Genomic DNA, 10,736 nt, shown 5'->3' with positions numbered 1-10,736 from the left:
TACACAGTGATGCGATCAAGAGGGCTACTAAAAAGCATTGGCCCATTGTTACATCTGACCAGGAATTGAAATTGCAGAATAGTAGAATTATTCCTTGCTATACGCGGGGCCGTGACATAAGAGACTGGTTAGTTAAGACTGACATTACGGGACTTGGCACACATGATAGAAGCCACTTTTTACGACCAAAGAATGGCTGCTATAGATGTTTGAATTGTCTGACTTGTCGCTAACTGACTGTAAGTGAATTTCTGTCACCCACATAGTAGTAAAAGATTTGTTATCAGACATAGGGTAACCTGCATTACCAGGTATATTATCTATCTCCTCACTTGCCCCTGTGGCCTTGCCAATGTGCGAAAAACTGATAGTACACTGACGGAACGAATGGCGTTGCATCGGTTGACAATTCGTGATGCCACCTCTGCGGGAGGCAGTAACCAGCCGGTGGCACGCCATTTTGCCCAAGCAGGCCATAATGTGGCTACCATGAAATATATTGTAAAATTAGCACAGGGTGGGGATAGGTCCTTGAAGCTTTTACAGCGTGAGACGCAATGGATTCAGCGATTAAGCACTATGGCCCCAAGGGGTTTGAATGAGAGCTTGGGGTTGCATTGCTTTCTATGAATATGTGGCTTGTTTTGAGAAGGGTTGCAGTAGTATATAAGGGTGACAATATAATATGAAGATTATTAATATATTGTTGTCTGCTGTTATTCTTTTTTCATACGATGGGTCACACTGTCATTATTGCATGTTGTACATGTTTCATGAAGATTCATGTTCTATATGTCTTTTAAGCATTAGCTATGATTTGTTAGCATGCGCTAGTAGTACTATTCAGTGGATATTGATCATGTTACTGTTATCTTCCTAATTGGTATCACTAAGGATATACTAACTGGTGTTCAGCCGTCAAGTATTATGTTCTTGTTTATGTTCAGTGGTTTCCATGGCTACCGATGTTGAGTGATGACGCCGCATGTGAGCGCCATCCCTCTGGATGTTACCGGATGCCTGGAGCCACGTTGCACGTGGTGTGGTGGCGGTGTTATAAAGTAAAGTGATTTTTCTATATTATCTTTGTACCCTGAAGATGGAGCAGTAAATAACGCTCCGAAACGTTGGAGTAAAACCTACCTGCTTGTGACTGATATTTATTTGATCCGAGTGCCGCCGTCCGTGTTGCATATATATATATATATATTACATATAATACATACAGACACACACATATATATATATGTATGTGTGTATATATTTATATGTTACACATACCATACACACACCCACACTTACCTTGCAGCAGCTACCGGTTGTAGACCTGATAAGGATGGGACCTGGCAGGCTGGCACCATGTAATTAGGCCCCTCCCCCTAGCGACAAAATGCAGCGATTCGCAGGTAAATCGGGAGGGGGGGGTGCGAGGGGGCAGAGCTTAAGAAGATGGTGCCTGCTCTCCAGTCTGTCAGGAGGGGTTTCTGGGTACTCAGAACCCCCCCCGCGTGTGTTGTCCGTGCAAGTGCTTTTGCGATTGCACGTATTTGCATACTTTCGCGGTAGACCTGCGTACGCGATTGCAGCCGCAATAGCGATCCGTGCTGAACCAGGCCCATAATGTAAAATATTCCTCAGACACCTACCTACTTGTAACTTACAGGACCCAGTACAAACCATGTGTAACAAAATGAGTAATATGGATGGAAGACATAATGTAATGTATTAAGACTGTAATGTATTTCCATATTACTAATATAGGAGAGGAAGCACTTTGTACCGCTCAAAGTGTAAATGAAATTAAACAATACATTGATAGGTCTTTCTACTGTATGTAAGATTACTTTCAAACCAGGGTTAAGAAATCTGAGCATCTCTAGCTGTTGTGGGACTATATGTACCAGCATGCCCTGCTAGTTGTCTGGCGTCAGAGCATGCTGGAATGTGTACTTACACAACAGCAGGAGAGTCATGGGTTGATTACACTTACCCAGGGTCACTATAAATGCCCCCTTCTATGCAAGCAGCAGTGTTACAGCTACAGGAGGAAATGTCTGTATGGAGAGGTGTAAACATACTATGCCCCCTATAGGGTCTCAGTGACCCTATCACTATGTGCAGAGATATGTAATTACGCAATATGGGATAACTGAACAATTTGGTGAGCAATACTGGTCATCTGTAATGATGTTGCGCATAGTGGGACACAGAGTTACGTGTGATCGGAGACCATTACCTGGATACATTTGTTCAGTTAGATGAGGTTCATTTTATTTACCCCTGACAGCTGCCAGTTGTAGTCGGAGCGTTACACTTTTTTTTTTTTTTTAAAGCCTGCATACAGTATTTACAGTCAGTGCACATTACACGTGGAAGAATGGTGCAAACCACAGCAAAAACATAAATAGCGTACAAACTGTAACAGACCATTCTCCTTGGTTTAGGAGAAATATGCCGCGTCTCCTAAACACAGTTACAAGCTACACAGTAGTTTTTAGGGCAGAACCTATAATTCCTAGCGACATGACTGGTGACTTCCCTTTGTGGCTCATGCCTCAGTAATATAGTTTTAGATGAGTATTCAGACGGCCAAAATCTGTTTGCTTCTACTATGTATAGGAATTAGCACAGGTACATTTTAATAAGTGGACATGTTAGGGGACAGTGCAAGCTCTAGGGCAGGGGTCTTCAATCTTGACCCTCCAGCTGCTGTGGAACTACACATCCCAGCATGCACTGCCATAGTTTTAGCATGCTGTTATATCAAAAAGGTGGCAGTGCATGCTGGGATGTGTAGTTCCACAGCAGCTCGAGGGCCAAGGTAAAAGACCCCTGCTCTAGGGGCTCTGTGCTGTAACCCCTTCTCCTACTCGTAGGTGTCTCCCTTCGCTCACCCTGCGGTGGCACCTCCTACCTCATAAGTAATGCCCCATCCATGCGGCTTCTTACCTAGGCAGGGGAATGGTGGGGCAGCATGCTGGGCTCCTCAGGCTAGAAGTGTGGTCCTTGACTTGGACATCACAGCCAAGTGCCAAGCTCCCTTCATAACACTGACATGGTGGAGCAACAGCCAGCAACCTCACATGTAGGACACTGTTAGCTGCCTTTCCTTTATGTCAGCGGCTTGCACTCTGCGGTAGGGGCATTAAAACCATTGGATGAGTGACATTCAGTGTTTTAGGCACCCCCTAGCCATTACTGTTCAGGGCAACGCCTAGGTTTACCTAATGGTAGTGCCGACCTGGATATATGGGAGATGCACAATTCCCAGATCCTTCATGTAACCATTAGTAACTACTGAACAAAGCACTATGTGCCCTACAATGTAATCTGCTAAACAAAACTTTATTTAAATAAATGATCTCTTTATCTTACCTCTGACTACTGAAGCATTATGTAAAGATGCATAAAGTGCACACTAATGTAATAAAGATACTTGTGAACAAACCTTTCACAAATATATAAATCTAAAAATATTCCGCCATGTAATAAAAGCATTGCCCTTCCATTGTACTTCATAAACTTTAAAAATCAAAACAGTAAAACAATCAGTGCATAAATGTATAAATAAATACCATAGCAATAAAATGATGGAGGTGCTACATTGTGAGTCTGTGGTTGTGCCTTCCACACAAATAAAATGAATAAATAATGTGACAGCGGCATTTTATCGCAGCATATCTCTACTCCGGAAGCTCCGGAATAACTCTCTGAAGTGTTTTCTTGTGACAGATGTCACACACGAATAGTAGTCCGTCAGGCCATGCTTTGGTTTCTCCTGGTGATAAAGATACAGTGATTAATAGAGAATATACATACTGTGACAACACTACATGCTGTTTTCCGCTAAATCAAGATGTCTGCATTCGCGGAGGAGCAGCAGTTTGCCAGGCAGAGGGGTAGAGATGACTGGAGCGAAGATGTTCTTAGTAAGGTACATAGTACGTGCACCAGTCTGCCTTATTTATTGGAGCTCTGCAGAATCTCAATTTAATTTTGTGAAGTGAGGCTTTTGTTATGAGATAAAGAGGTGGAGATTGTGCTTTTCAAGAGACATTCCCTGTCTTGTACAGACATTCAGAGATTGGGTCTCTTCCTATACTTTTCATGGGACCCTGCACCTAAATGTTGCACTTTGGCAGAAGTAGATTTCCGGGTACACTAAGTAATGTAGTAACACTCTTCACACACAAAATTACTTCCTGTAATAAAGTTGGCCCCCATGAACATGGTACTGTTTAAAGAAATAAAAATATAATAACCATAACAAAAAGAGCAGCGTGCACCTCTCACCAAATCCTCAACTAGTGTTATACCAGGGAGAACACAAGTGTTATGTACCACTGCTATAGTGACAACCAGTCCCAGCACTATAACAGGGAGAACACAAGTGTTATGTACCACTGCCATAGTGACAACCAGTACCAGCACTATAACAGGGAGAACACAAGTGTTATGTACCACTGCCATAGTGACAACCAGTCCCAGCACTATAACAGGGACGACACAAGTGTTATGTACCACTGCCATAGTGACAACCAGTACCAGCACTATAACAGGGAGAACACAAGTGTTATGTAGCACTGCCATAGTGACAACCAGTCCCAGCACTATAACAGGGAGAACACAAGTGTTATGTAGCACTGCCATAGTGATAACCAGTCCAAGCACTATAACAGGGAGAACACAACCGCTATGTACCATTGCCATAGTGACAACCAGTCCTGGCACTATAACAGGGAGAACACAAGCGCTATGTACCACTGCCATAGTGACAACCAGTCCTAGCACTACAACAGGGAGAACACAAGCGCTATGTACCACTGCCATAGTGACAACCAGTGTTAGCACTATAACAGGGAGAACACAAGCGCTATGTACCACTGCCATAGTGACAACCAGTGTTAGCACTATAACAGGGAGAACACAAGCGCTATGTACCACTGCCATAGTGACAACCAGTCCCAGCACTATAACAGGGAGAACACAAGTGTTATGTAGCACTGCCATAGCGACAACTAGTCCCAGCACTATAACAGGGAGAACACAAGTGTTATGTAGCACTGCCATAGTGACAACCAGTCCTGGCACTATAACAGGGAGAACACAAGTGTTATGTAGCACTGCCATAGTGACAACCAATCTCAGCAATATAGCAGGGAGAACATAACCGCTATGTACCACTGCCATAGTGACAACCAGTCCTGGCACTATAACAGGGAGACCACAAGTGCTATGTACCACTGTCATAGTGACAGTCCTGGCACTATAACAGGGAGAACACAAGTGTTATGCACCACTGCCATACTGACAACCAGTCCCAGCACTATAACTGGGAGAACACAAGCGCTATGTAGCACTGCCATAGTGACAACCAGTCCTAGCACAATAACAGGGAGAACACAAGTGTTATGTACACTCGCCATAGTGACAACCAGTCCCAGCACTATAACAGGGAGAACACAAGTGTTATGTACACCTACAATAGTGGCAACCAGACCTAGCACAATAACAGGAAGAACACAAGTGTTATGTACCACTGCCATAGTGACAACCAGTCCTAACACTATAACAGGGAGAACACAAGTGTTATGTACCACTGCCATAGTGACAACCAGTCCTAACACTATAACAGGGAGAACACAAGTGTTATGTACCACTGACATAGTGACAACCAGTCCCAGCACTATAACAGGGAGAACACAAGTGTTATGTAGCACTGCCATAGTGACAACCAGTCCCAGCACTATAACAGGGAGAACACAACCGCTATGTACCACTGCCATAGTGACAATCAGTCCTGGCACTATAACAGGGAGAACACAAGTGTTATGTAGCACTGCCATAGTGACAACCAGTCCCAGCACTATAGCAGGGAGAACACAAGTGTTATGTAGCACTGCAATAGTGACAACCAGTCCTGGCACTATAACAGGGAGAACACAAGTGTTATGTAGCACTGCCATAGTGACAACCAGTCCTAGCACAATAACTGGGAGAACACAAGTGTTATGTACACTTGCCATAGTGACAACCAGTCCCAGCATTATAACAGGGAGAACACAAGGGTTATGTAGCACTGCCATAGTGACAACCAGACCTAGCACTATAACAGGGAGAACACAAGTGTTATGTACCAGTGCCATAGTGACAACCAGACCCAGCACTATAACAGGGAGAACACAAGTGTTATGTACACCTGCCATAGTGACAACCAGACCTAGCGTAATAACAGGGAGAACACAAGTGTTATGTACCACTGCCATAGTGACAACCAGTCCTAGCAATATAACAGGGAGAACACAAGTGTTATGTACCACTGCCATAGTGACAACCAGTCCTAGCACTATAACAGGGAGAACACAAGTGTTATGTAGCACTGCCATAGCGACAACCAGTCCCAGCACTATAACAGGGAGAACACAAGTGTTATGTAGCACTGCCATAGTGACAACCAGTCCTGGCACTATAACAGGGAGAACACAAGTGTTATGTAGCACTGCCATAGTGACAACCAATCTCAGCACTATAGCAGGGAGAACATAACCGCTATGTACCACTGCCATAGTGACAACCAGTCCTGGCACTATAACAGGGAGACCACAAGTGCTATGTACCACTGTCATAGTGACAGTCCTGGCACTATAACAGGGAGAACACAAGTGTTATGCACCACTGCCATACTGACAACCAGTCCCAGCACTATAAGTGGGAGAACACAAGCGCTATGTAGCACTGCCATAGTGACAACCAGTCCTAGCACAATAACTGGGAGAACACAAGTGTTATGTACACTCGCCATAGTGACAACCAGTCCCAGCACTATAACAGGGAGAACACAAGTGTTATGTACACCTACAATAGTGGCAACCAGACCTAGCACAATAACAGGAAGAACACAAGTGTTATGTACCACTGCCATAGTGACAACCAGTCCTAACACTATAACAGGGAGAACACAAGTGTTATGTACCACTGCCATAGTGACAACCAGTCCTAACACTATAACAGGGAGAACACAAGTGTTATGTACCACTGACATAGTGACAACCAGTCCCAGCACTATAACAGGGAGAACACAAGTGTTATGTAGCACTGCCATAGTGACAACCAGTCCCAGCACTATAACAGGGAGAACACAACCGCTATGTACCACTGCCATAGTGACAATCAGTCCTGGCACTATAACAGGGAGAACACAAGTGCTATGTAGCACTGCCATAGTGACAACCAGTCCCAGCACTATAGCAGGGAGAACACAAGTGTTATGTAGCACTGCAATAGTGACAACCAGTCCTGGCACTATAACAGGGAGAACACAAGTGTTATGTAGCACTGCCATAGTGACAACCAGTCCTAGCACAATAACTGGGAGAACACAAGTGTTATGTACACTTGCCATAGTGACAACCAGTCCCAGCATTATAACAGGGAGAACACAAGGTTTATGTAGCACTGCCATAGTGACAACCAGACCTAGCACTATAACAGGGAGAACACAAGTGTTATGTACCAGTGCCATAGTGACAACCAGACCCAGCACTATAACAGGGAGAACACAAGTGTTATGTACACCTGCCATAGTGACAACCAGACCTAGCGTAATAACAGGGAGAACACAAGTGTTATGTACCACTGCCATAGTGACAACCAGTCCTAGCAATATAACAGGGAGAACACAAGTGTTATGTACCACTGCCATAGTGACAACCAGTCCTAGCACTATAACAGGTAGAACACAAGTATTATGTACCATAGCCATAGTGACAACCAGTCCTGGCACTATAACAGGGAGAACACAAGTGTTATGTAGCACTGCCATAGTGACAACCAGTCCTAGCACAATAACTGGGAGAACACAAGTGTTATGTACACTTGCCATAGTGACAACCAGTCCCAGCACTATAACAGGGAGAACACAAGTGTTATATACACCTGCCATAGTGACAACCAGTCCCAGCACTATAACAGGGAGAACACAAGTGTTATGTAGCACTGCCATAGTGACAACCAGTCCCAGCACTATAACAGGGAGAACACAAGTGTTATATACACCTGCCATAGTGACAACCAGTCCTGGCACTATAACAGGGAGAACACAAGTGATATGTAGCACTGCCATAGTGACAACCAGTCCTAGCACAATAACTGGGAGAACACAAGTGTTATGTACACTTGCCATAGTGACAACCAGTCCCAGCACTATAACAGGGAGAACACAAGTGTTATATACACCTACCATAGTGGCAACCAGACCTAGCACAATAACAGGGAGAACACAAGTGTTATATACACCTGCCATAGTGACAACCAGTCCCAGCACTATAACAGGGAGAACACAAGTGTTATGTAGCACTGCCATAGTGACAACCAGTCCCAGCACTATAACAGGGAGAACACAAGTGTTATATACACCTGCCATAGTGACAACCAGTCCCAGCACTATAACAGGGAGAACACAAGTGTTATGTACACTTGCCATAGTGACAACCAGTCCCAGCACTATAACAGGGAGAACACAAGTGTTATATACACCTACCATAGTGGCAACCAGACCTAGCACAATAACAGGGAGAACACAAGTGTTATATACACCTGCCATAGTGACAACCAGTCCTAGCATTATAACAGGGAGAACACAAGCGTTAGATATAGCTGCCATAGCAGAAAGCGACTTCCAGTGGAACCCACTGCTGTGCCTTTCGGGCAGCCCTACAGGACTTCTCGGAGCTGCAAACAATGCAGCCCCGAGAAGCTGGGGTCAGGTGTGCGCCACCGCTGCCCGATTCATTGAGCAGGCTCCGGGAACCATGCCAGCAGCAGCAGCGGCAGCCCCCCTCAGGTAAGATGGCAGGAGCCGCTGCTGGTGATAACCAGCCCCAGCACTATAACAGGGAGAACAGAAGTGTTGGGCACCATTCGCATAGTGACAATTAGTCCTAGGCTAGCGCAGGGCTTGGTGCATCTATGGTAGCGGTGGTGGAATGGAAAAAAATGGCATAGGGGTTGAGGTGATTGATATAATTGGGACCAGTAAGTGGAAACTTTTTCCATACCAGGGGTCCCAACATAAAGGATAGGGTCATAAAACTATTAATATTGTATTATTATTCCTTCTTATCCAGTGTCACTAAACCTCAATAAATCACCATAAAAAGCACCTGGATTTCCTCAAACTGGCCAGATAATCACAAACACAATTCCCACACTGACTGCATATGACTGACTGTCTGATAAACAGGATACTAATTATTCACTGTGCATGGGGAAGGTTTTATTCATTTTGTGTCTGAAGTGTTATTATATTCCTCAGAGCAGCCTGGAACGTTTTAGATATAAAACTGAAACGTCCGGTCAGCGTTACACACGCGGTGCAGTCTGCACCGGCCCGCGGCCCGCATGACGCTGTGGCCCGGGGAGCACATGGCACCCTGCCCCCCCGCCCAGCCCGCCACTGACGTGCAGCACCAAGGGGTTATCTACTAAGCGGCAATGCTTTTAATAGCAAACCTCTGTTACATGCCATGATCTATACATGCATTCTAGGGCGTTAGTGTACACTACAAGCACTATTTACTAGAGAGTACACGATAAAGACCAGCCTCCTGGCCACTTGTGTACAAGTAGAAACCATAGGTATATCCACTGCACTGGGTTCTAGATATTTTATTCCATTGCTTTGCCTCTCATCAAACACATCTCAATATGTCAGTGAATAATTCTTTCTATAGAGTCCAATAGAGAGGGGTGCTACCAAAGATTACATATAGATAAATCAAATCTAACCAGGGAATAGGGAAAGTGGAAAAAGAATCTTAAGACTAGGTGCTCTCAGGCAATGTTTCATTTCCACATTTTGGATGCTAATTCATATAAACATCAGCGGAATTATATTTTAAGCACTTGTTTAATTCTTTACACATTCTTTCCTATTTTTGTTTTTATTTCGCTAGCTTTACATGTGCAAAATAAACTGAACTATATTTCATTATATGTATTAATAAAAGTAACATTTTATATCTGACACATTGCCTGAGTGCACCTAGTCTTAAGATTCTTTTTCCACTTTCCCTATTCCCTGGTTAGATTTGATTCACTTGTGTACAAGGCAGACCTCTGTCTTGGAGTCTAGTGGACAATACAGATGTATTTCCTGATAAACAATTGTTACAACAAGCCCCATAAAACCTCAGGCTAGTACCATACACATACAAAGATTTTAGCAGGAGTTTTCCAAATAGTTTTTTATTAATATTCTTCTCGGAAAACGTCTGACTGCCTCCGACTGTACACAAAGAAGTTCCTCCCTTGTGCCTTTTCTAATATTATGGTCGGTATCCAATTAGCCACGGTAAATTACTGCGGCTAATTACCTCTCCCAGGGCTATCCATTTGGCCCCGATGCCAGCACTTATTGGCGACTTTTCCTCGGATCCTATGTGTTTTCTTGAGAAAAACAGAATAATTTTGGATGTAAAAAACGGGGTTTAATTGGACACCACGGAAAGAACATCGGCGAAAAAATCCTTCGCAGCTAATTGAATACTGACCTAAATATTCTGACAATGTATGGAAAAATGTACATATAATGAATGGTTAATAAGATTGACATGTAGACGACATGTAGTTTTTTTTCCTACTGACATTAAAACGAAAAAAATTTGTTTTGCCGTGACACGCAAGAGGGCCACGTAAGGTTGTCCATGAGCAAATCAGTCCACTTAGGTCAACTCCAG

At 44.0% G+C, this 10,736-nt stretch overlaps 1 protein-coding gene across 3 annotated transcripts in view; it reads right to left on the bottom strand.

Moving 5' to 3' along the window:
• Positions 1-3,660: 3,660 nt before the first annotated feature.
• The window catches only part of MICU3 (mitochondrial calcium uptake 3), a 177,725-nt gene continuing 170,649 nt past the window's right edge, over positions 3,661-10,736 (bottom strand). For all 3 annotated transcript variants that reach the window (XM_088478741.1, XM_088478742.1, XM_088478743.1), the window contains one exon: positions 3,661-3,778. The gene's annotated coding sequence lies outside the window, so the exon portion shown is untranslated. The remainder of the gene's footprint in view (positions 3,779-10,736) is intronic.

The sequence above is a fragment of the Taudactylus pleione genome, unplaced genomic scaffold (genome assembly GCF_031769625.1).
Source record: "Taudactylus pleione unplaced genomic scaffold, aTauple2 ptg000218l, whole genome shotgun sequence".
NCBI classification, from domain to species: Eukaryota; Metazoa; Chordata; class Amphibia; order Anura; family Myobatrachidae; genus Taudactylus; species Taudactylus pleione.
This window is presented reverse-complemented; position numbering and strand designations above follow the sequence as displayed.